General features: G+C 39.8%; 1 long non-coding RNA gene across 2 annotated transcripts; it reads left to right on the forward strand.

The window, feature by feature from the left end:
* The first annotated feature begins 11,208 nt into the window (after nucleotides 1-11,208).
* LOC119820500 lies at nucleotides 11,209-22,353 on the forward strand. 2 transcript variants are annotated; one of them, XR_005286511.1, is made up of 3 exons: nucleotides 11,209-11,261; nucleotides 13,235-13,425; nucleotides 21,938-22,353. It is a non-coding gene; the product is annotated as an uncharacterized LOC119820500 (long non-coding RNA). The 2 variants fall into 2 exon arrangements; XR_005286510.1 differs by lacking the exons at nucleotides 11,209-11,261; nucleotides 13,235-13,425 and adding an exon at nucleotides 14,034-14,090.
* Nucleotides 22,354-25,357: the final 3,004 nt, after the last annotated feature.

A 25,357-nucleotide genomic window follows, 5' to 3' on the forward strand; every position in this document is an offset into this window, starting at 1 on the left:
ATCTCACTCAGAAGGTTTATTCTAGTTTCATCCATTTACCTGCAAATTTCAAGATGTCATTGTTTTTAACCACTGAGTAGTACTTCATTGTGCAAATGTACCACATTTTCTTTATCCATTTTAGTTGAGGGCTATCTATATTGTTTCCATGTTCTGGTTATTATGCATATTGCTGCTATGGGCATAGTTGAACAAATGTCCTTAGAGTCTGAGTGTGCATCCTTTGGTTATATGCTCAAGAGTAGTTTTGCTTGATCTTAAAATAGATTGATTCCCTATTTTCTGAGAAACCACAATACTGGTTTCTGAAGTGGCTGTACCAGTTTATACTCTTACTAGCAATGGAGGAGTGATCCCCTGACTCAACATCTTCTCCAGCATAAACTTTTATTAGTGTCTTTGATCTTAGCCATTATGACATGTGTTAGAAGGTATATCAGAGTTGTTTTGATTTGCATTTCCCTGATGGCTAAGGATGTTTAGAAGTTCTTTAAGTGTCTTTTGGACATTTGAGATTACTCTGTTGAGAATTCTGTTTAGATCTGTACCTCTTTTTAAAATTGGATTATTTGATATTTTTGTATCTAGTTTCTGAAGCTTTTTGTATATATTGGAGATCAGGTCTCTGTTAGATGTGGGGTTGGTGAAGATTTTTTTCCCAATCCGTGATTGCCATTTTGTCTTATATACTGTATTCTTTGCCTTACAGAAACTTCTTAATTTCAGGAAGTCCCAATTATTAATTGTTGGTCTTAGTGTCTATGCTACTAGGGTTATATTCAAGAAGTGGTCTCCTGTGCCAATGTGTTCAAGGCTATTTCCCACTTCCTCTTCTACTGTGGAAGAGGAGAGAAACTCAAAACTATCCCACTGAAATCAAACTGTTATGAATAATTTTTTAAATTTGTTTATAATCAGACAAGAACCTGAAATAGAAGTAACATTGCCAAACTCTTTTTATGAGGCTACAATTGCCCTGATAGCCAAACCACATAAAGACATTACTAAGAAAGAGAATTACATATCAATCTCACTCATAAACATTGAGGCAAACCACTCAATAAAATACTGGCAAATGGAATCCAAGAACACATCAGAAACACCATTCACAATGATAAAGTCAGCTTTATCCCAGAGATTCAGGGATGGCTCAACATATGAAAATCTGTCAATGTAATCCACCATATAAACAAACTGAAAAATAAAAACCACATGATCATCTCATTAGCTGCTGAATAAGCTTTTAACAAAATACAACATCCCTTCATGATAAAGGTCTTGGAGAGAGTAGGGATACAAGTACTATACATCACCATAATCAACACAAAATACAGCAATCCAACAGTCAACATCAAACTAAATGGAGAGAAACTAACAATGATCCCACTGAAATCATGAATAAGACAAGGTTCTATACTCTCTCCACATCTATTCAATATAGTTCTCGAGGTCCTAGCTAGATCAATAAGACAATCAAAGTAGATCAAGGGGATACAAATCAGAAAAGAAGTCATACTCTCACTGCTGATGATATGATAGTTTACATAAGCGGCCACAAAAATTCTACCAAGGAACTTCTACAACTCATGAACACTTTCAGTAATGTAGTAGAAATATCAGTAATAATCAGAAATATCAGTAGCCCTCCTTTAAACAGATGATAAGTGGGCTGAGAAAGTAAACAGAGAAACATCACCCATCACAACAGCCACAAATAGCATACAATCTTTCAGCGTAACTCTAACCAAACAAGTGGAAGTATTTTTTCATTGCACCAACATAGATATTTTATTTTATTTTTTTATTATCGTTATTATTATTACAAAATTTCACCTTCTCTCCACCTTCCCTTTCCCTTCCCCTCCCACCTCCTATGCAGTCCAAAAAGCAGTCAGGGTTCCCTGCCCTGTGGGAAGTTCAAGGTCCTCTACCTACCATCCAGGTCTAGGAAGGTGAAGATCCAAACAGATTAAGTTCCCACAAAGCCAGTACATGCAGTAGAATCAAAACCAAGTGCCATTGGCCTTGGCTTCTCAGTCAGCACTCCTTGTCAGCCACGTTCAGAGAGTCTGGTTTGATCACATCCTCCATCAGTCCCAGTCCAGCTGGCCTTGGTGAGTTCCCATTAGATCAGTCCCATTGTCTCAGTGAATGGACACACCCCTCATGGTCCTGACTTCCTCGCTCATGTTCTCTCTCCTTCTGTTCCTCATTTGGACCTTGGGAGCTCAGTCCAGTGCTCCAATGTGGGTCTCTGTCTCTTTCTCCATCCAATGCCAGATGAAGGTTCTATGGTGATATACAAGATATTCATCAGTGTGGCTATAACATAGGGGCAGTTCATGCACCCTCTCCTCAGCTGCTCAAGGAGCAAGCTGGAGACATCTCCTTGAACACCTGGGAAACCCTCTAGAGTCCAGTCTCTTGCCAACCCTCAAATGGCTCCCTTAATTAAGATATATACTTCCCTGCTCCCATATTCATTCTTCCTCCATCCCAACTGTCCCATTCCCCCAAACTATCCCCATTCTCCCTTTCTCACTTCTCTCTCCCCATCTCCCCTTATCCCATCCTACCCCTACCCCCAAACTCTCAATTTTTGTGTGGCAATCTTGTCTACTTCCAAATTCCAGGAAGATAACTACATGTTTTTCTTTGGGTTCACCTTCTTATTTAGCTTCTCAAGGATCATGAATTATTGGCTCAATGTCCTTTATTTATGGCTAGAATCCACTAATGAGTGAGTACATACCATATTCATCTTTTTGGGACTGGGTTACCTCACTCAGAATAGTGTTTTCTATTCCATCCATTTACATGCAAAATTAAAGATGTCATTGTTTCTTACTGCTGAGTAGTACTCTAATGCATATATATTCCACACTTTCTTTATCCATTCTTCCACTGAGGGGCATCTAGGTTGTTTCCAGATTCTGGCTATTACAAATAATGCTGCTATGAACAGAGTTGAACAAATGCTTTTGTAGTATGATTGGACCTCTCTTGGGTATATTCTGAAGAGTGGTACTGCTGGATCCTGGGGTAGGTTGATCCCAAATTTCCTGAGAAACCACCACACTGATGGTAACAAAGAAAACTTCCACAGTTACAAAAAATATTAGTAACCACCTGTGTCTTATTGGATCACCATGAATTAAAATTAGAATTCAACAACAATGCTACTCCCAGAAAGCCCACAAACTCATGGAAACGGAACAGTCAACTACTAAACCACACCTGAGTCAAGGAAGAAACAAAGAAAGAAATTAAAGTCCCATGGGACACGTAGCTCCCGTCTGGCATAATGACATATGTCATCTCATACAGATGACACTGGAGTTGGTGTGGCACAGGGAGATGCCCCCAGCTAGTTCCATGAGCAGCTGAGGAGAGGGAGTTGGAAAAGGCCTGATCCTATAGCCATACTGATGATTATCTTGCATATCACCATAGAAACTTCATCTGGCGATAGATAGAGATAGTGACAGAGCCCCACATTGGAGCACCAGACTGAGCTCCCAAGGTCCTGATGAGGAGCAGAAGGAGGGAGAACATGAGAAAGAAAGTCAGGACCATGAGGGAACCTTCATCTGGTGATGGATGGAGATAGAGACAGAGCCACACATTGGTGCACCGGACTGAGCTCCTAAGGTCCAAATCAGGAGCAGAAGGAGGGAAAACATGAGCAAGGAAGTCTGGACTGCGAGGAGTGTTCCCATCCACTAAGATGGTGAGGCTGATTTAATCGGAGCTTACCAAAGCCAGCTGGAGTGGGACTGAAAAAGCATAGGATAAAGCCGTGCTCCCTGAATATGGAGGACAATGAGGGCTGCTGAGAAGCCAAGGACAATGACACTGGATTTGAATCCTACTAAGCATACTGGCTTTGGAGTGGGCTAGCCTGTTTGGATGCTCACCTTCCTGGACCTGGATAGAGGGGGGAGGAGCTTGGACTTCCCACAGGGCAGGGAAACCTTACTGCTCTTTGGACAGGAGAGGGAGGGAGAATGGGGGGAAGGGGGGTAATTGAGAGGCGGGGAGGAGGCAGGAATTTTTAATAAATAAATAAATAAATAGATAGATAAATAAATAATAAAAGAAAAGCTAATACCAATTCCCCTTAATGTGTTCCACATAATAGAAAGAGAAGGGTCCTTGCTAAAGATGTTTTATCAAGCTACAGTCACCCCGATACAAAAACTGCACAAAGACTCAACCAAGAAAGAGAATTACAGACCAATCTCACTCATGAATATCGATGCAAAAGTTCTTAATAAATTACTGGCAAACCAATTCCAAATATACATCAAAAAATCATCCATTATGATCAAGTAGGCTTCATCCCAGAGATGCAGAGCTGGTATAATATATGAAAATCTATCAATGTAATCCATAATATAAATAAACTGAAAGAAAAAAACAGTCAGTTCATTAGATGCCAAAAAGCATTTGACAAAATTCAACACCCCTTCATGATAAAGGTATTGGAGAGACTAGGGATACAAGGATCATATCTAAATATAATAAAAGCAATATACAGCAAACCGACAGCTAACATCGAATTAAATAGAGAGAAACTTAAAGAAATTCCATTAAAATCAGGAACAAGACAAGGCTGTTCACTCTCTCTATATCTCTTCAACATAGTTCTTGAAGTTCTAGCAAGAGCAATAAGACAACATAAGGAGATCAAGAGATTCAAATTGGAAAGTAAGAAGTCAAACTCTCATTCTTTGCAGATGATATGATAGTGATCCCAAAAACTCTATCAGAGAACTTCTACAGCTGATAAATATGTTCTGTGCTAAGGCAGGATACAAGATCAACTCAAAAACATCAGTAGCTCTCCTATACGCAAAGCATAAAGAAGCTGAGAGGCAAATCAGAGAAGCTTCACTTTTCACAATACCTACAAATAGCATAAAATATCTTGGGGGAACTTTAACCAAGGAATTAAAAGATCTATTTGACAAGAATTTTATGTCTTTGAAGAAAGATCAACATAGTAAAAATGGCAATTCTACCAAAGGCAATCTATAAATTCAATGCTATCCCCATGAAAATCCCAATAAAATTCTTCACAGACCTTGCAAGAATAATAGTCAACTTTATATGGAAAAACAAAAACCCAGGATAGCCAAAACAATCCTATATAATTAAAAAAAAAACTTCCGGAGGCATTACCATCCCTTACATCAAGCTCTATTCCAGAGCTACAGTAATGAAAACAGCTTGGTATGGGCATAAAAACAGAGACATTAACCAATGGGATAGAATTGAAGACCTGAATATTAATCCACACACCTATGAACACCAGATTTTTGACAAAGAAGCTAAAATTATACAATGGAAGAAAGAAAGCATCTTCAACAAATGGTGCTGTCCTAACTGAATATCAACCTGTAGAAGAATGAAAATAGATCCATATTTATCACCATGCATAAAACTCAAGTGAAATAGACTAAAGACCTCAATATTATTCTAACCACACTGAACCTGATAGAAGAGAAAGTGGGAAATAGTCTACAACACATGGGCACAGGAGACCACTTCCTAAGTATAACCCTAGTAGTACAGACAATAAGAGCAATGATGAATAAATGGGCCCTCCTGAAACTGAGAAGATTCTGTACAGCAAGGAACACAGTCTACTTCCAATATCCAGGATGACAACTGTATGTTTTTCTTTGGGTTCACCTTCTTATTTAGCTTCTCAAGGATCAGGAATTATAGGCTCACTGACCTTTATTTATGTCTAGAATCCACTTACGAGTAAGTACATACCAAACTCATCTTTTTGGGTCTGGGTTACCTCACTCAGTATAGTGTTTTCTAATTCCATCCATTTGCATACAAAGTTCAAGATGTCATTGTTTTTTGCCGCTGAGTAGTACTCTAATGTGTATATATTCCACACTTTCTTTATCCATTGAAGGGCATCTAGGTTGTTTCCAGGATCTGTGTATTACAAATAATCCTGCTATGAACATAGTTGAACAAATGCTTTTGTAGTATGATAGGGCATCTCTTGGGTATATTCCCAAGAGTGGTATTGCTGGATCCTGGGGTAGGTTGATTCCAAATTTCTTGAGAAACTGCCACACTGATTTCCAATGTGGTTGCAAAAGTTTTCATTCCCACCAGCAATGCATGAGTGTTCCCCTTACTCCACATCCTCTCCAGCAATGGCTATCAATTAGGATGTTGGGGGTGGGGGTGGGGTGGCAGTAAGGGGTGATGGGGAGATGTGGAGAGAAAAGTGAGGAGGGGAGGATGGGAAGACCCTGGGGGAATGGGATGGTTGGGATGGAGGAATGGTGGCTAGGGGAGCAGGGAAGAAGATATCTTAATTAAGGGAGCCATTTTAGGTTTAGCAAGAGACTTCACTCTAGTGGGATTCCCAGGTATCCATGGAAATGTCCCCAGCTAGTTCCTTGGGCAGCTGAGGAGAGGGAGCCTGAAATGGCCCTTTCCTATAGCCATACTGATGAATATCTTACATATCACCATAGAAGCTTCATCTGGCATTGGATGGAGATAGAGACAGAGTCCCACATTGGAGCGCAGGACTGAGCTCCCAAGGCCCAAATGAGGAACTGAAGGAGGGAAAACATGAACAAGGAAGTCTGTACCACGAGGACTGTGCCCACCCACTGAGATGGTGGGGCTGGTCTAATAGGAGTTCTCCAATGCCAGCTGGACTGAGACTGAAAAAGCATGGGATCAAACCGGACTCTCTGAACATGGCGGACAATGAGGGCTGACTGAGAAACCAAGGACAATGGCACTGGGTTTTGGTCATACTGCATGTACTGGCTTTGGGAAAGCCTAGTCTGTTTAGATGCGTACCTTCCTGGACCTGGATGGAGTGGGGAGGACCTTGGACTTCCAGCAGGGCAGAGAACCCTGACTGCTCCTTGGACTGGAGAGGGAGGAGGAGGGGAGGGGAGGGAGAGGGAGGAAAATGGGACATGGGGAGGAGGCAGAAATTTTTAATAATAAATAAATAAATAGGACACAGTCAATAAGACAAAAAGACAACCTACTGAATGGGAGAAGATCTTCACCAACCCCACATCAGACAAAGGACTGAGCTCCAAAATATATAAATAACTCAAGAAATTAGATATTAAAATTTTAAATAAACCAATTAAAATTGGGGTACTGAACCAAACAGAGAATTCTCAACAGAAGAATTTCAAATGGTCCAATAATACTTAAGGACATGTTCAACTTCCTTAGTAATCAGGGAAATGCAAATCAAAACCACTCTGAGATACCATCTTACACCTGCCAGAATGGCTAAAATAAAAAAAAATCATAACTTATGTTGGAGAGGATGTGGAGTAAGGGGGGCACTCATTCTTTGCTGGTGGGAATGCAAACTTGTAAAACCACTTTGAATACAAGTGTGGTTGTTTCTCAGAAAATTGGGAGTCAACCTACCACATGATTTTGCAATACCACTCTTGGGAATATACCAAAATGTTGCTCAGTCGTACTACAAAATTATTTGTTCAGCTGTGTTCTTAGCAGCACTATTTGTAATAGCCAGAACCTGGAAACAACCTAGATGCCCCTCAATGGATGGAAAGATAAAGAAAATGTGGCAATATACACAGTAAAGTACTACTCAGGGGTAAAAAATGTGACATCTTGAATTTTGTATACAAATGGATGGAATTAGAAAACACTATTCTGAGTGAGATAACACAGACCCCAAAATGTGAATATGGTATGAACTCACTCATTAGTGGATACTAGCCAAAAACAAAGGACATTGAGCCTATAATTCATGATCCTAGAGAAGCTAAGTAATAAGGTGAACCTAAAGAAAAACATACATAGATCCACCTGGAAATTGGAAGCAGACAAGATTGCCTGACAAAATTTGGGAGCACGAGGGCAGGGAGTAGACTGAAGGGAAGAAGGGGAAGAAAGGGGAAGAAATGGAGTTTGGGGGAGAGCTTGAGGGAATGGGAGAGTTGATAAGGAGGAAGGACAGATATAAGAGCAAGAAAAGAGATATGTTGATTGAGAGAGTCATTTTGGGGTTAGCAAGAAACCTGGCTCTAGGAAAAATTCCCAGGAATCCACAAGGATGATCTCAGCTAAGACCCTAAGCAATAGAGCGGGTGTCTCAACTGGCCTTGCCCTGTGGTCAGACTGATGATTATTTTAAACATCATCATAGAACCTTCGTCCAACAACAGATAGAAACAGAGACAGAGACCCGCATCAGAGCACTGGACTGAGAACCCAAGGTCCAGTTGAAGAGTGGAAGGAGGGAGAATATGAGCAAGGAAGTCAAGACCATGAGGGGTTCACCCACCAAGAGAATGTGCCTAAGCTAATGGGAGCTCACCAACTCCAACTGAACTGGCCATGAATGATCATGGGATCAACCTAGTTCCTCTGAATGTGGTTGACAGTTGTGGCAGACTGAGGGGTCAATGACAGTGGCACTGGGATTTGTCTCTACTACATGTACTGGCATTTTGGGATCCTTTTCTCTTTGGATGTATACCGCACTCAACCTGGATGTAGTGGGGAGGGCCTTGGACCTTCCACAGGTCAGGGTGCCTTGCCCTCTCTTAATATTTGAGGAGGATGGGAGGAGGATGTGTGGAGGACTGGAAGAGAAATGGGAGGAGGAGAGGAAGTGGAAATTTGGATTGATATTTTTTAAAGTAATGAAATAAATGACTAGCAACTCCTATATTTAATAGGACACTCACCATTTCCTTTGAGGAACCATTCAAAATAATTTATCAGAGACTCTGGATTCTTAACAAGGTTTGTCTTATGGAAGAAAAAATAACCAGACACAAGAACATCTCTGGGATTTCTGATGACATAGATCATCTAAAATGGAAAAACATGTACATGATGGTCAATATAGTCATTCTCCACTTTTATCTGGAACAATTTATATGAAATGTCAATCAAATATCATGAAACTTCTAAAAGCATTTATTAATTTTGTTTGTAAAAACCATACTTAAGTACAATATAGTCAAGATCCTCTTTCAGATTTTAATTTGATTTACAAATACATAACAGCAAAATGACTGAGGTCATTATTATTGTAAAAAACAAAAACAATAATAAAAATCCAACACTGATTCAATAGTTGTAAAAAACAATATCTCACAGTGTGAAAGATTAACCATCTGATGTGAAAGAGCATCTTATCTACACAGAATATTGTGTACTGTGCTCAATCAATCTTTGATATGACAAACTTTGTTTTTTTTAACTATAACTACCAAATATAACCCTCAAAACAATCATGGTGCAGAGCTTAAAGCCAATGTGCCATTATACAATGGTGAAAACAAAGACCTACAGGAAACTAAGAAATGAAGAGAGTCAGAGAAAACAATTTCCTTTGGGAAAAGCATAACTATTGGTCACATAATGCTGAATCCTCATCCCAGAAAATATACAGACAAGGAACACTGTACAGTCAGAGCTGATTGTACTTAAGGATTTATAAATATGTCTATATGTATAAATATACATATATACTAACAAACAATGAAAAAGAGACCATAAATCTGGAAAAGGAGGGCTATAAAAATGAGTTTGGAGGAAGGGGGTGGAGGAGTCTTATATATAATTAAATTGTAATCTCAAAAATAAAGTAAATAAGTTAAAAGTAAATAAATTTAATAAAAGGATACTTATATTTTGAACCAATGCATATGTGACATTATTCTAGAATTTATCTCTTTTTTTCATGGTTTTTTTTTTATATTTAAAAATTTCCATCTCCTTCCCTCCTTTTCCCCCTTCCCTCCCCTCCCCTCCAACCATACCCCCCCTCCCTCCCTCTCCAGGCCAAGGAGCCATCAGGGTTCCCTACTCTATGTTAAGACCAAGGTCCTCCCAACTCCCCCCAGGTCCAGGAAGGTGATCAACCAAGCTGAGAAGGCTCCCACAGAGCCTGTCCATGCAGAAGAACCAAAGCCCAGTGCCATTGTCCTTGGCTTCTCAGTCAGCCCCCACCGTCGGCCACATTCAGAGAGTCTGGTTTGGTTTCATGTTCCATCAGTCCTATTCCAACTGGAGTTGGTGATCTCCCTTTAGTTCTGTCCCACCGTCTCCATGGGTGAACGCACCCCTCACGGTCCTGACTTTCTTTCTCATGTTCTCCCTCCTTCAGCTCCTCATTAGGACCTTGGGAGCTCAGTCCAGTGCTCTAATGTGGGGCTCAGTCATTTTCTTCATCTATTGCCAGTAGGAGATTCTGTGGTGATATGCAAGAAATTCATCAGTATGGCTATAGGAACTGGCCTTTTTGGGCTCCCTCTCCTTAGCTGCCCAAGGAACTAGCTGGGGGCATCTCTCTGGAAGCCCGGGAACCCCTCTAGAGTCAAGTGTCTTGACAACCCTCAGATGGCTCCCTTAATTAAGATATATGCTTCCCTGCTCACATATCCACCCTTCCTGTATCCCAAGCATCCCATTCCTCCGAGCTCCCCCTATTCTCACCTTCAAGCTTTTCTCTCCCCATCTACCCTTGGCCCCATCTCGCCTCCAGTTCCCAATTTTTGCCCGGTAATCTTGTCTACTTCCAATATCTAGGAGGATTACTATATGTTTTTCTTTGGGTTCACCTTCTTATTCTCAAGGATCCCGAATTATAGGTTCGATGTCCTTTAATTATGGCTAGAAACCGATTATGAGTGAGTATGTCCCATGTTCATCTTTTTGGGTCTGGGTAACCTCACTCAAAATAGTGTTTTCTATCTCCATCCATTTGCATGCAAAATTCAAGATGTCATTGATTTTTAACACTGAGTAGTATTCTAACATGTATATATTCCACAGTTTCCTCATCCATTCTTCCACTGAAGGGCATCTAGGTTGTTTCCAGGATCTGGCTATTACAAATAATGCTGCTATGAACACAGTTGAGCAAATGCTTTTGTAGTATGATTGGGCATCTCTTGGGTAAATTCACAACAGTGGGATTGCTGGATCCTGGGGTAGCTTGATCCCGAATTTCCTGAGAGACCGCCACACTGCTTTTCAAAGTGGTTGCACAAGTGTGCATTCCCATCAGCAATGGATGAGTGTACCCCTTACCCCACAATCTCTCCAGCAAAGGCTATCATTGGTGTTTTTGATTTCAGCCAATCTGACAGGTGTAAGATGGTATCTCAAAGTTGTTTTAATTTGCATTTCCCATGCCTCTCCTCAGAGAGAGATGTGATGAAGCCAGCCGCCAGGTCAGACATGCTGAATCTTTCCAGGTAAGACACCATTCTTGGTGTTACACAGATTATTAGATATGGGTTAATCAAGATGTGTGTAAAAGGCTGAAAGTAAGGGTCAGGCTTTGTTTAAAAGAATACAGTTTCCGTGTAATTATTTTGGATAAAGCTAGCTGGTGGCTGGGAGCCAGGTGGTGGGAAGCCAGCCCACAGCTAATCACTACAGAATGGCACCTACACATGGATAACTGAATCCACAGAAAGCTTGAGAAAGTTTGGGAAAGAATAGAGTAAAACATGGTTTCTTAGTAGCAGCAATTTCACTGGTCTGGCTCTGCTTGCTAGAAATAAGCAAGTGCTCTCATCTAAGAGAGGCTTCCTGACTCAGCTTTAGCTGTAAAACTGTGCAGCTCTTTTTAAAATGAGCCATGAAACACTTAAATGGTATTGAAAACCTGAACGTGTGTTTTTCAGTTTTCAGCTGTAGCTGGAAAAAAGTTGTGCTGTTTTAAAATGCCGGCTTTCTGGGCTGTCCTGCCACTGCAAACTCTGACTCTTTGAGGCAGGAGGGCCGGCTCCAGAGAGAGGACTTGAGTGTTGTCTGTGGACATACTTTTGCAGCTCGCTTGCTGGCAGGGACCTCAAAACACAATAGAGTTGTGGTAATAAAAATGGCTACAGCCGTTACCTCTGCCATGTGGTTGGAAAGCTAAGGATCTAGCCGCCAAAGTCGCGGCTTGAATCCTACCCATATTGCTTAGTAATTGAAAGGCTCATGTGGTCAGAAAAAGAGAGAGATATACCGTAAAGAGAGATTCAAAGATGAAGAAAACTTCTAAATGTTTTACAGTGTGTTAAAAATATATGCAAGCTAAAGGTAAAAGTTCTTAAAAGATAAAAGATAGAAAGAGTAGTTGGGTGTGGTAGTACACACCTTTAATCCCAACACTTGTGAGGCAGAGGTAGATTGACCTCTGTGACTTCAAAGTGTGGCAGTCCACACCTTTAATCCCAATGCCTGGGAGGCAGAGACAGACAGATCTCTGTGAGCTCAAGGTGTGGTAGCAAACACCTTTAATCGCAGTACTTGGGAAGCAAAGGCAAGTGGATCACTGAGAGTTCAAGGACAGCCTGGTCTGCAGAGTTATTCCAGGTCAAAGATATACAGAGAACTTGTCAAAATATAAAAAATAAAAGTAAAAATAAATGAAATAGAGGTTTAAATAAAGTCATATAAAGATGGAAAATACACAGAGACTCTTGATACTGTATACTATTATGCTCTCTTTGAATTGTTTGAATGCTAAGGAAGAAGCAACAGCTGCTAAAAGATATTTGTTTATAAATGCTGCTGAACTAATCCAACATAGATATTTTGAAAATACCTTGACTTCAGAATTTGGATCTAAGGATATGATACTTTGGAAAGAGATTCTTTTGTTTTTACAGAAAATGAGACCCTGTGGATTGCTTCTATCCCAATATGGTATGATAGACCACGGCCTCCTGAAAGGTTGCTGTGAACACCTTCAGAAAATTATTTCACCCAACTGATGACTGAGATGTACCTAGCACACAGGTTACACCATAAAAGATCTGATTAACAGCGCCCCCATTCAGCCTGAAGCAGTTTGGAGAGAAATAATTATGTCCATATTCCCAAATATTGTTTATAAATGTTCTTTTACATTTAAAGGGGGATATGATATAGATATGAATAATTTGCATTGGTATAAATTTTGCTTTATTGATAGAGATTTAAGGTCAATTTTCTTATATGTATATGTATTTTTGATACTGATTAAGGTATTGTGATTGTGTAGTTCATTTTAAAAATGTAATGTATAATTAGGAAATATAGGTTGTTAATGAATAATCATTGATAATCGTCAAGCTGTAGTCATGTTAGTTAGATTTTCTAGATATATAGAGATATATTTCAGTTAGATAGGCATACTTCATATCTTCCAAAGACTACAGAATATGTCATTTTAAATGTTTTAATAAATTAGGGCTTTTCAAGACAATGAGACATGTCTGCTCCTGGCAGCACCAATCTACTTAAGAAGATGATGGGTGGGCATCGAAAAGGATCCTTATGGAGTTTGATAGCCATTTGGGTAAGAAACTGCTCTTGCCTGGACTGTTGCAGAAACTGGACACAAAGAACCCACAGAGAGAGGACTGCTGAACTTGCCTAAAGGTGAGATGATCTTTTGGGGTTCCTGATTTATGAAAGAGTCTGCAAGACATTCTGCAGGACACAGCAGATACTGACTGAAATGCCTTTGAAATTTTCTGCTTCATGGAAATGTCTGCTGGAAACTATGGGCCTGTAGGCTGAAGATGGATGTCCCAATGGTACAAAAGAACTTTGGGTGACTGTCCAGGTAGCAAGATGTCCTGTCATTTCTAGAGTTTTGAAAATAGCTTACTTCTTGTTCACCTAGGTAATATTGTATCCTTCTGGAGTCTTTGATGGAGTTGAAGAAGATAGATAGTTATAGTTTTCCTTAGTTATGATAAAAGATAAAGTAGATATAAATACTGTAACTGTAATTCTTACTTGATAACTGTTTTGTTATATGTAATTTTGCTATGTTAAAGTTAAAGCATTCTTTTTTTTGTTTAAACAGAAAAAGGGGAAATAATGTGGGAAAGTCTTCTGTTTGTGTTGATTTCATTCATTAATAAACAACCTGTCTTGGCCAGCCCTTAGGTGGGTGGAGTAGACAGAACAGGAAGAAGGAAGGGAGGTAAATGGCTCAGTCAGATGCCATGCCTCTCCTAAGTGAGAGACTGCCGTGCATCCTCAGAGAGAGATGCAATGAAGCCAGCCTCCAGATCAGATATGCTGAAACTTTCCGGGTAAGACATCATTCATGGTGTTACACAGATTATTAGATATGGGTTAGTCAAGATGTAAGAGGCTGAAACTAAGGGCAAGGCTGTGTTTAAAAGAATACAATTTGTGTGTTGTTATTTCAGGGCATAAGCTAGCCTGCAGATGAGAACGCGGCCCATAGCTTCTCACTACAAATTGCCATTTTTACTATGTTGATCCTCCCAATCCAAGAGCAAGGGAGATCCTTCCATTTTCTGGTATCCTCTTCAGTTTCTTTCTTCAAAGTCTTAAAGTTCTTGTCAAATAGGTCCTTCACTTCCTTGGTTAGAGTTACCCCAAGATATTTTATGCTATTTGTGGCTATTGTGAAAGGTGATACTTCTCTGATTTCCCTCTCTGCTTCCTTATCCTTTGTGTATAGGAGGGCAACTGATTTTTTGGAATTGATCTTATATCCTGCCACGTTACTGAAGGAGTTTATCAGCTGTAGGAGTTCTTTGGTAGAGTTTTTGGGGTCGCTTATGTACACCATCATATGATCTGCAAATAACCAAAGTTTAACTTCTTCCTTTCCAATTCGAATCCCCTTGATCCCCTTATTTTATCTTATTGCTATTGCTAGAACTTCAAACACTATATTAAAGAGATAAGGAGAGAGAGTGGACAGCCTAGTCGTGTTCCTGAATTTAGTGGGATTGCCTTGAGTTTCTCTCCATTTAATTTGATGTTAGCTGTCGGCTTGCTGTAAATAGCCTTTATTATATTTAGGAATGACCCTTGTATCCCTAATCTCTCCAAGACCTTTATCATAAAGGGGTGTTGAATTTTGTCAAGTGCTTTTTCAACATCTAATGGATGATCATATGGTTTTTTTCCTTCAGTTTATTTATTTGATGGATTACATTGATAGATTTTCATATGTTGAACCAGCCCTGCATCTCTGGGATGAAGCCTACTTGATCATAGTGGATAATAATTCTAATGTGTTCTTGGATTCGGTTTGCCAGTACTTTATTGAGAATTTTTGCGTCAATGTTCATGAGTGAGATTGGCCTGTAATTCTCCTTCTTGGTTGAGTCTTTGTGTGGTTTAGGTATCAGGGTAACTGTAGCTTCATAAAAGGAATTTGGCAGTGACTCTTCTGTTTCTATATTTTGAAATACCTTAAGGAGTATAGGTATTAGGTCTTCTTGGAAGTTCTGGTAGAATTCTGCATTGAAACCATCTGGTCCTGGGCTCTTTTTGGTAGGGAGGTTTTTGACAAGAGTTTCTAATTCTTTGAGACTAACAGGACTATTTAGATTGTTCACCTGGTCCTGGTTTATCTTTGGTATATGGTACTTATCTACAAAAATGTCCATTTCTTTTACATTTTCCAATTTTGTGGCATACAGGCTTTTGTAGTAAGATCTAATGATTCTCTGAATTTGCTCTATGTCTGTGGTATGTCCCCCTTTTCATTTCTGATCTTATCAATTTGCTTGATCTCTCTCTGCTGTTTGATTAGTTTGGAGAGGGGTTTGTCAATCTTGTTGATTTTCTCCAAGAATCAGTTTTTTTGTTTCATTGATTCTTTGGATTATTTTCTGTGTTTCTATTTTGTTGATTTCTGCCCTCAGTTTGATTATTTCCAGTCTTCTACTCCTCCTGGATGAGTTTGCTTCTTTTTTTTTCTAGAGCTTTCAGGTATGCTGTTAAGTCTCCAATGTGTGCTTCCTCCGTTTTCTTTATGTGGGCATTTAGTGCTATGAACTTTCCTCTTAGCACTGCTTTCATTGTGTCCCATGGTTTGAGTATGTTGTGTTTTTATTTTCATTAAATTCAAGGAAGACTTTAATTTCTTTCTTTATTCCTTCCTTGGCCCAGGTGTGGTTCAGTAGTTGACTGTTCAGTTTCCATGAGTTTGTAGGCTTTCTGGGGGTAGCATTGTTGTTGAATTCTAATTTTAATCCATGGTGATCTGATAAGACACAGGTGGTTACTAATATTATTTTGTAACTGTGAAAGTTTGCTTTGTTACTGAGTATGTGGTCAAATGTTGATAAGGTTCCATGAGCCGCAGAGAAGAAGGTATATTCTTTCCTATTTGTTTGGAATGTTCTACAGATGTCTGTTAATTCCATTTGGTTCATTACCTCCATTAAGTCTTTTAATTCTCTGTTAGGTTTCTGTCTGATTGTTCTGTTCATTGGTGAGAGAGGAGCATTGAAGTCTCCTACTATTAGTGTGTGTTGTTTGATGGCTGCCTTGAGTTCTAGTAATGTTTCTGTTACATAAGTGGGTACTTTTATAGTAGGGGCATAGATATTTGGGATTGAGACTTCATTCTGATGGATTTTCCCATTATGAGTATAAAGTGTCCCTTTCCATCTCTTCTCATTGATTTTAGTTTGAAGTCAACTTTGTTAGAAATTAGTATGGCCACACCGGCTTGTTTCTTCAGTTCATTTGCTTGATAAACCCTTTCCCAACCCTTTACTCTGAGTAGATGTCTGTCTTTCTGGTTGAGGTGTGTTTCCTGTAAACAGCAGAATGTTGGATCCTGTTTTGGTATCCAATCTCTTAGCCTGTGCCTTTTTATAGGTGAATTGAGTCCATTGATATTAAGTGATATTAATGACCAGTGGTTGTTAACTCCGGTCATTTTTTTTTTTGTAGTAGAGTTTGTGTGTTTCCCTTCTTCTAGTTGTGCTGGTGAAGGGTTGGTAGATGCCTGAGTTATTGTAGACATTGTTGGACTCCTTGGTTTGTGATTTTTTTCTATTACTTTCTCAAAGCTAGATTTGTGGCTACGTGTTGTTTGAATCTGTTTTTGTCCTGGAATATCTTCTTTTTCTCCATCAATGGTGAATGTAACCTTTGCTGGGTATAGTAGTCTAGGCTTGCATCCATGTTCCCTTAGTGTCTGTAGCACATCTATCCAAGACCTTCTGGCTTTCATGGTTTCCATTGAGAAGTCAGGTGTAAGTATGATAGGTTTCCCTTTATATGTTACTTGACCTTTTTCCTTTGCAGCTCTTAATATCTGTTCTTTATTCTGTATGTTTTGTGTTTTGATTATTATATGGCATGGGGATGCTTTCTTTTGATCCAGTCTATTTGGTGTTCTGCAGTCTTCTTGTAGCTTCATAGGAACATCCATTTTTAGGTTGGGGAAATTTTCTTCTACAATTTTGTTGTATATATTTTCTGGGCCTTTGAGTTGTAATTCTTCTTCTTCTTCCCCAATTATTCTTAGGTTTGGTCTTTTCATGGTGTCCCAGATTCCCTGGATGTTTTGTGTTAAGAATTTGTTGTATGTGTTTTGTTCTTTAATCTGTGAATTTATTTCTTCTTTAGTATCTTCAGAGTTTGACATGCTTTCTTCCATCTCTTTTATTCTGTTGATAATACTTGTCTCTGTAGTTTCTGTTCATTTACTCAGAACTTCCATTTCCAGTCTTCCCTCAGATTGTGTTTTCTTCATTACCTCCATTTCATTTTTCAGGTCTTGAGCTGTTTCCCTTACCTGTTTGATTGCTTTTTCTTGTTTTTCTTGGGTATCTTTGAGAGATTTATTTATTTCGTCTACCTTTTTATTTGTCATCTCCATTTCTTTATGGCAGTTTTTTACCTCCTGTTTTAAGGTCCTCTATTATTTTCATAAAGTACTGTTTAGGGTCGATTTCTTCTACTTCTTCTGGAGTAGGGTGTTCATTTTTTGTTGTTTCGGGATACCTGGATTCTGGTGATGTCATCTTGCCTTCAGGTTGTTGGAGGAGTTCTTTCATTGGCACCTGTCCATCTCTTCCTTCAAATGGAGCCAGGAGAGCCTTGGTGTCTTGTTCTAATGTTTGCTCTGACTGAGTCTGGGTGGATCTCCTCAGTGCAGGAGCAGGAGCTATTCCTGACTGGATGGAACTTTTCAGCACTGAATCAGTGATGCTGGTAGCCCCAGGACACTGCAGACAAGAGGACAAACTTGGTGGCAGGGTGGGCTCGAGTATCACACAGCGAACCTTGCAGCACAAGCTGAATGTACCCGCACTCCCTTGCTGGAATTTTCAGACCTGCCTGGAGGGCAGCCTCTCACTCCTCTGGGTGGATAGCCTTGGTGCAGGAACAGAGAGCTGGTACTGTTTCAAGTACCTTGAATACACTAGGGAAGTCTTGGGAGAGGCAGGGACATGTGTAACAAAGACATCCCTACACCAGGAGCTTGGAGAGGGGGGCTGTGCTCTCTTCCAGGGCAGGTCGTCCCAGGATAGCACACACTCACCCGTCCAGATGGAATTCCACAGCACTCAATCAGGGATTCCTCGTGGCCCAAGGATGTTGCAGGGACAAAAGGGCAAAGGTGGGGTTAGGGGGTATCACACAGCAAACCTTGCAGCACAATCTGAAGGTGCCCGCACTCCCTTGCGGGAATCCTCAGACCTGCCTGGAGGGCAGCTTCTCACTCCTCTGGGTGGATGGCCTTGGTGTAGGAGCAGCACACTGCTCCTGAGGCAAGGACCTTGAATAAACTAGAGAAGGATTGGGAGAGGCAGGGATGTATGTAGCAAAGACACCCCTGCACCAGGAGCTGGTGCATATAAGCTATTTTCTAACTTTGTGGCATATAAGTTATTGTTGTAAGACCTAATGATTCTCTGAATTTCCTCAGTGTCTGTTGTTATGTCCCCCTTTTCATTTCTGATCTAGTTAATTTGCATGCTTTTTCTCTCTTCCTTTTGATTAACTTGGATAAAGGTTTGCCAATCTTGTTGACTTTCTCAAAGAACCAGCTCTTTGTTTCATTGATTCTTTGGATTGTTTTCTATGTTTCTATTTTGTTTATTTCAGCCCTCAGTTTGATTATTTCCAATCTTCTACTCCTCCCGGGTGAGTCTGCTTCTTTTTTTTCTAGAACTTTCAGCTGTGATGTTGCCTCTAATGTGAGCTTTCTCCATATTTTTAATGTGGTCACTTAGAGCTATGAACTTTCCTCTTTGCACTGCTTTTATAGTGTCCTATAGGTTTTGGTATGTTGTGTCTCTATTTTTATTGAATTCAAGGAAGACTTTGATTTTTTTCTTTATTTCTTCCCTGACCCAGGGGTGGTTCAGTAGTTGATTCTTCAATTTCCTAGAATTTTTAGGCTTTCTGGGGGTAGAATTATTGTTAAATTCTAACTGTATTCCATGGTCATGCGATAAAACACAGGTGGTTACTAATATTTTTTTGTATCTGTGAAAGTTTGCTTTGTTACCGAGTATGTGGTCAGTTTTTGAGAAGGTTTCATGAGCTGCAGAAAAGAAGGTATATTGTTTCCTATTTGGGTGGAATATTCTATAGATGTCTGATAAGTCCATTTGATTCATAACCTCCATTAATTCTCTTATTTCTCTGTTAGGTTTTTGTCTGATTGACCTGTCCATTGGTGAGAGAGGAGTGTTGAAGTCTCCTGCTATTAGTGTATGTGGTTTGATATGTGCCTTGAGTTCTAGTAATGTTTCTTTTACATAAGTGGGTACTTTTATATTAGGGGCATAGATATTCAGGATTGAGACTTCATCCTGATGAATTTTTCCTGTTATTAGTATAAAACATCCCTTTCCATCTCTTCTGATTGATTTTAGTTTGAAGTCAACTTTGTTAGAAATTAGTATGGCCACACCTGTTTGTTTCTTAGGTCCATTTGCTTGGTAAACCTTTTCCCAACCCTTTATTCTGAGTAGATGTCTGTCTTTCTGGTTGAGGTGTGTTTCCTGTAAACAGCAGAATGTTGGATCCTGTTTTCGTATCCAATCTCTTAGCCTGTGCCTTTTTATAGGTGAATTGAGGCCATTGATATTAAGTGATATTAATGACCAGTGGATGTTAACTCCAGTCATCATTTTTGTTGTAGTAGAGTTTGTGTGATTCCCCTCTTTGAGTTGTGCTGGTGAATGGGTCACTAGATGTCTAAATTATTGTGGACATTGTTGGACTCCTTGGTTTGTGATTTTCCTCCATTACTTTCTGTAAGGCTTGATTTGTGGCTATGTATTGTTTAAATTTGTTTTTATCCTGGAATATTTTGTTTTCTCCATTCATAGTGAATGAAAGCTTGGCTGGGTATAGTAGTCGGGCTTGCATCCATGGTCTCTTAGTTTCTGCAGTACATCTATCCAGGACCTTCTGGCTTTCATGGTTTCCATAGAGAAGTCAGGTGTAAGTATGATAGGTTTACCTTTATAAGTTACTTGACCTTTTTCCTTTGTGGCTTTTAATATTCTTTTTTTATTCTGTATGTTTTGTGTTTTGATTATTATATGGCAGGGGTATGTTCTTTTTTTGATCCAGTCTATTCAGTGTTCTATATGCTTCTTGACCCTTCATAGGAATATCTTTCTTTAGGTTGGGGAAATTTTCTTCTATAATTTTATTAAATATATTTTCTAGACTGTTTAGCTGTAATTCTTTTCCTTTTTCTACCTCTATTATTTTCAGGTTTGGTCTTTTTATTGTGTCCCAATCCTGAATGTATTGTGATGAGAATTTGTTGGATTTGCTGTTTTCTTTGATCAGTGCATTTATTTTCTCTATGGTATCTTCAGAATCGGAGATTCTTTCTTCTATGTCTTGTATCATGCTTGTTTCTGTAGTCTCTATTTGTTTACCTATATTCTCCATATCTAGCCGGTCCTCGGTTTGTGTTTTCTTTCTTGCCTCCATTTCAGTTTTCAAGTCTTGAACTGTTTCCATTATCTGTTTGATTGTTTTTCCTTGGTTTCCTAGGATATCATTTACGCATTTACTCATTTCTTCAAACTTTTTGTTATTCTTCTCATCTATTTCTTTAAGGGAGTTTTTCACCTCCTGTTTAAGGGACTCTATCATTTTCATAAAGCCAATTTTTTTCTACTTCTTCTTGATTAAGGTGTCCAAGTCCTCCTGTTGTAACTTCACTGGGTTCTGGTGCTTTCATGTTGTTTTTCAAATTGTTGGAGGAATTCTTGCATTGGTGCCTGTCCATCTCTTCCTCCAACGACTTCCCTATGGATCTTCTTTTACAGGTTCAGTTTTCCTTGCTGGCCAGGGAGCTTGCAGACTAAAGGCCTAACTTGCTACAGGGCAGGCAATTGAAACAAAGGAACTCCCGACTGGCTGGTTGGGCTCACTACCTAGTCCCAGTGCCCAATCAGGCTGAGCTGGGGGATATTATGACCCCGAAGAGGGGAGCAAGAAGGGAGGGCTTCTTTGGGTGCAAGCTGGGATGGTCTAGGAAGAGAGAGGCAGTAGTAGGGGAGAGTAGCCCCTGCAGGAAGACCAGCAAGTATAGGCGGTTGAGGAATGTCTGTGCTCTCCGGGCTGCTGCCGCTGGTCAGGCAATCACTCACCCCACTGATGGATCTTCTGGTAGAGACTCAGGTCTCCTTGCTGGCCATGGAGTTTGCTGACAAGGGGCATGCCTTGGTGCAGGCTGGCTATTGAAACAAAGGAACTCTCGCCCACCTGGTTGCACTCAATACCCAGTCGTGATGTCCAAACAGGCTGAGCTGGGGAATGTATGGCCTCGAAGAGGGGAGGATGAAGGGGGGTTTCTGGGTGCAAGCTGTGATGGGATAGGAAGAGAGAGGCAATAGCCAGGGAGAGTAGCCCCTGCAGGAAGACTAGGAAGTCTAGGGGGTTGAGGAATGTCTGTGCTCTGTCGCCAGGCTGCTGTCGCTGGTCTTTAAAAAACATTTTTAAATGTTGATTAAGTACTGTTGTATTACATGTAGTTAAATAAAAGTAGAAAATAATTTCTGGCAACATTTTTTAACATTTGTTCCTGGCCAAAATGGATGTTTGTATGACTTTTGATTTTTGTTTTTTTCAAATATTTGTACATGTAAATGCCTGCATGCATGTGCTCTCTTTCTAGGGACTGGTAGCCCAAAAGATGATTGAGGAAATCCTGGGAGTACAACAGACTGAGATGAGAACCCACGGGTGGGTTCTTGGAACTGAACTCAAGTCCTGTGCAGGAGCAGTAGGTGCTCTGAACCACTGAGCTCTCTCTCCAGTTCCTTAGAGCAATAATGATTTTATTCATATTTGGGAATCCTTGTCACAACCAAAGGTACACAGAGTCCACTGAAATCACACATTCCCTTTGTTAAATACATATTTGAAGTGACTGTGGATTCAGACCACACGGGGGCTTACTTTACGGGTTAATTTTTGCTCTAGGGTCACTGTGTATACCTGCTGTACTTATGACAGCACAACTTGCAATCACATAGTATAAAGTCATATATGTACTCAATAAATGCTGTGAAGCAGCCCAGCAGAGAAGTATATCATAGCTTTCTTCTTTAAAATAGGTTTGTGTGTCTGTTGGTACTCATAGCTCACTATAGGTGGATAGATGTCAGAGTAAAGCTTGTAGAAGTTGTGTTTTTTTTCTACCACAGGTCACTAAAGTTTGTGCCACCTCCTTTATAAGAAGAGCCACCTGCTGTGGCCACTTGTCCTCTTCTATTTTTTATTTTGGCACACGGTCTACTAACTTTCCTAGAGAGCACTGTGTCCCAGTCGGGCTGCCTCATGCCTGTGTTCCTGTCATTCCAGACCTGTAACCCAAGCTCTGTTTTTGCAGCTTTTGATGAATGTTCTCACTGTTTCCATAGTGGCTGCGGCAGCTTGTACTCCCTACAGCAAGAAATAAGTGTTCATCATTGTCCCAATCTTTACCAGCATAAGATGTCTTTTGTTTAGATATTTTGGCCAGCCTGACTAGGTAAGATAAAATCTCAAAGTGGTATTAATTTACATTGGCCTTATTGTTATATATGGTGTAGATCTACTTTCTGAGATGGACTTTCTGTGTGTAGCCTTGTCTCTCTCATAAATCAGGTAGACCAAGCTGGACTTGAACTTTGAGATCTGCATGCTGAGTGCTGGGATTAAAGGTGATAGCCACCACTGCCAAGCTTGTTGTTCATGTATATGTTTTGGGGTGAGGTCTCTACAAATAGACCTGACTGTCATGGAGATCTTTGTATAAATCAGTTGGGATTGAAATTCATAGAGACCTTCCTGCCTCAGCTTTCTGAGTGGTGAGATTAAAGGAGTAAACCACCCCACTCTCATTATTTAACTGAGTCCATTATAGTTGTTTAGGTGTTTGTGTTCTATATTTTGAGAATTTTTTTAGTTCTGTACTCCTTTTTTTTTTAAAAAAACTGACTTCCAGTATTTATTTATTTATTTATTTATTTATTTATTTATTTATTTATTTTGAGACAGGGTTTCTTTGTGTAAGAGCGCTAGCTCTCTCAGAACTAGCTCTTGTAAACCAGACTGGCTTCAAACTCACAGAGATTTGTCTTCCTCTGCCTCCCGAGTGCTGGGATTAAAGACCTGTGCCACCACTCCCTAGCCCCTAGCCATTTATTCATTTTAAACCTGTTTCTTTTTGTGTCCTTGACTTTCTTGGAACTCTTGTGTAGACCAGGCTGGCCTAAAATTCACAGAAATCTACCTTCTTCTTCTTTCTTGGTGCTAAGATTAAAGCAGTATGTGTCACCACACACTTTTAGGGATGCTTGTTCCTGTAGGGCATTTAAATTTTTTTGTTGTATATTCTAAATTTACCCCAGTGTCAGATCTTTCTCTGTGACAGAAGTTTTCCTGTAAAGACACAACTCATAAATGTCTATTCACTCATAGTTGGAACTAGTAACCAAAAAAAAAAAAAAAAAGCACAGATACCACCAAAATCCACTTGGTGAATCGTGAGTTTATTGGGGTTCCTTACAGGGATTTTAACACTTTTTCTTAATAATTTAATGTTTTCCATTGATGTTTTGCTTGTGTTTTTGTCTGGGCAGGGTGTCTGATGTCCAGGAATTAGAATTACAGTTGTGAGGTACATTGTGGGTGGAAAAATTGAACCCAGGTCCTCTGGAAGAGACGTGCTACACTAAACATCCCATATAATGTTTGTCTCCCCTGAGACAGCATTTCTCTGTGTAGATATGGCTGTCCTGGAACTCACTCTGTAGAACAGGCTGGCCTTGATTTCAGAGATCTGCCTGCCTCTGCCTCTGCAGTGCTGGGATTAAAGGTGTGTGCCACCACCACCTAGGCCTAGAGCCTGTTAGATCCTGGGAAAAACAATCACAGACTAGTGCAGTCCCCATGTTCCCGTCATAAATATTTGGCTTGAATGGACTCCATATTATTTGGTGAATGTATGTGTGTACGTTATTTATATGTTTACATAATTATCTATTTTTATACTAGAGGAAAACAAACCAAGGTTACATGGTCACAACATGGCAAAGACCTGGGGGAGCGGATAGAATATAAAATTACATAGATACACGTCCATGAATGGCCATTTGAGTTTTTAAAGACTTTTTTTCTTTGTAGCTCCAGCTACCCTGGAAAGTATAATGTAGACGATGATATCCAGAATGTCAAAGAGATCCTACTGCTCCTGTCTTTTGAGTCTTAGGATTAAAAGTAGATCCTATGGCAAGGTGATTAAAATATATTGCATAAAATATTTTTCTCAGAATCCAGTAATTCCTTTTCTGTGTAACCCAAAAGGGCTGACCAGGTGGCAGCATTTGTGGAAAAAAAATTCTGCAACTGTCCCTTGTTATCCACTTGTAACTTCATACCACTTACACAAAATAAAGTTTAATTTAAAAAGTTTTAATTTATCTTTTTATACTAGGTGTGTCTATAAGACTAATGGTGCACTCATTAAAGGAAAGTTGAGATCTGAAGATTCATTTCCAAATTTGTCCCCATCTATCTCAAGCCATAACTTCCTTACATAATTTCATCCTTTGAGGTTTCCTTGTCTCTTCATGACTGGAGATTGAATCAGAGACCTGTTTATACTAAAAATGGAAAGAGATGTCCAACTCATATAAATTTCTTATCTCAGTTGCCTCTTTTTCCCAATGAAAAGTTCTGATCACTTTGATATTTTTGGTTGACCTCAAAGTCACTCTGTAACCAAGGCTGTCCTTGAACTTGCATTTCTCCTAGTGCAGCCTCCCAAGTAGCTGTGATTACAGGTCTATGCCCCTAGGTCTGGCTCTTATGTAGCTTGAATAACATGAAGAGTGCATGATTATTCTTCTCATTTGAACACTTAGATCCTTACATAGGATTGTCTGTTTTTTCTTGATTTTTTTTCCTTTTGAGGCAGATTCTCCTGTAACCCAGGCAGTTTTTGGAGGTGCCGTGTAGTCAGGGCTGACCTACAAGCCCCAAGTCTTTCCTCTACTTCCAAGGCAATAAGGGCCTGTTGAATAAACCTGGTGTGTAGAGGCATTAAATG

Source organism: Arvicola amphibius, chromosome 8, assembly GCF_903992535.2.
Source record: "Arvicola amphibius chromosome 8, mArvAmp1.2, whole genome shotgun sequence".
Classification (NCBI taxonomy): Eukaryota; Metazoa; Chordata; class Mammalia; order Rodentia; family Cricetidae; genus Arvicola; species Arvicola amphibius.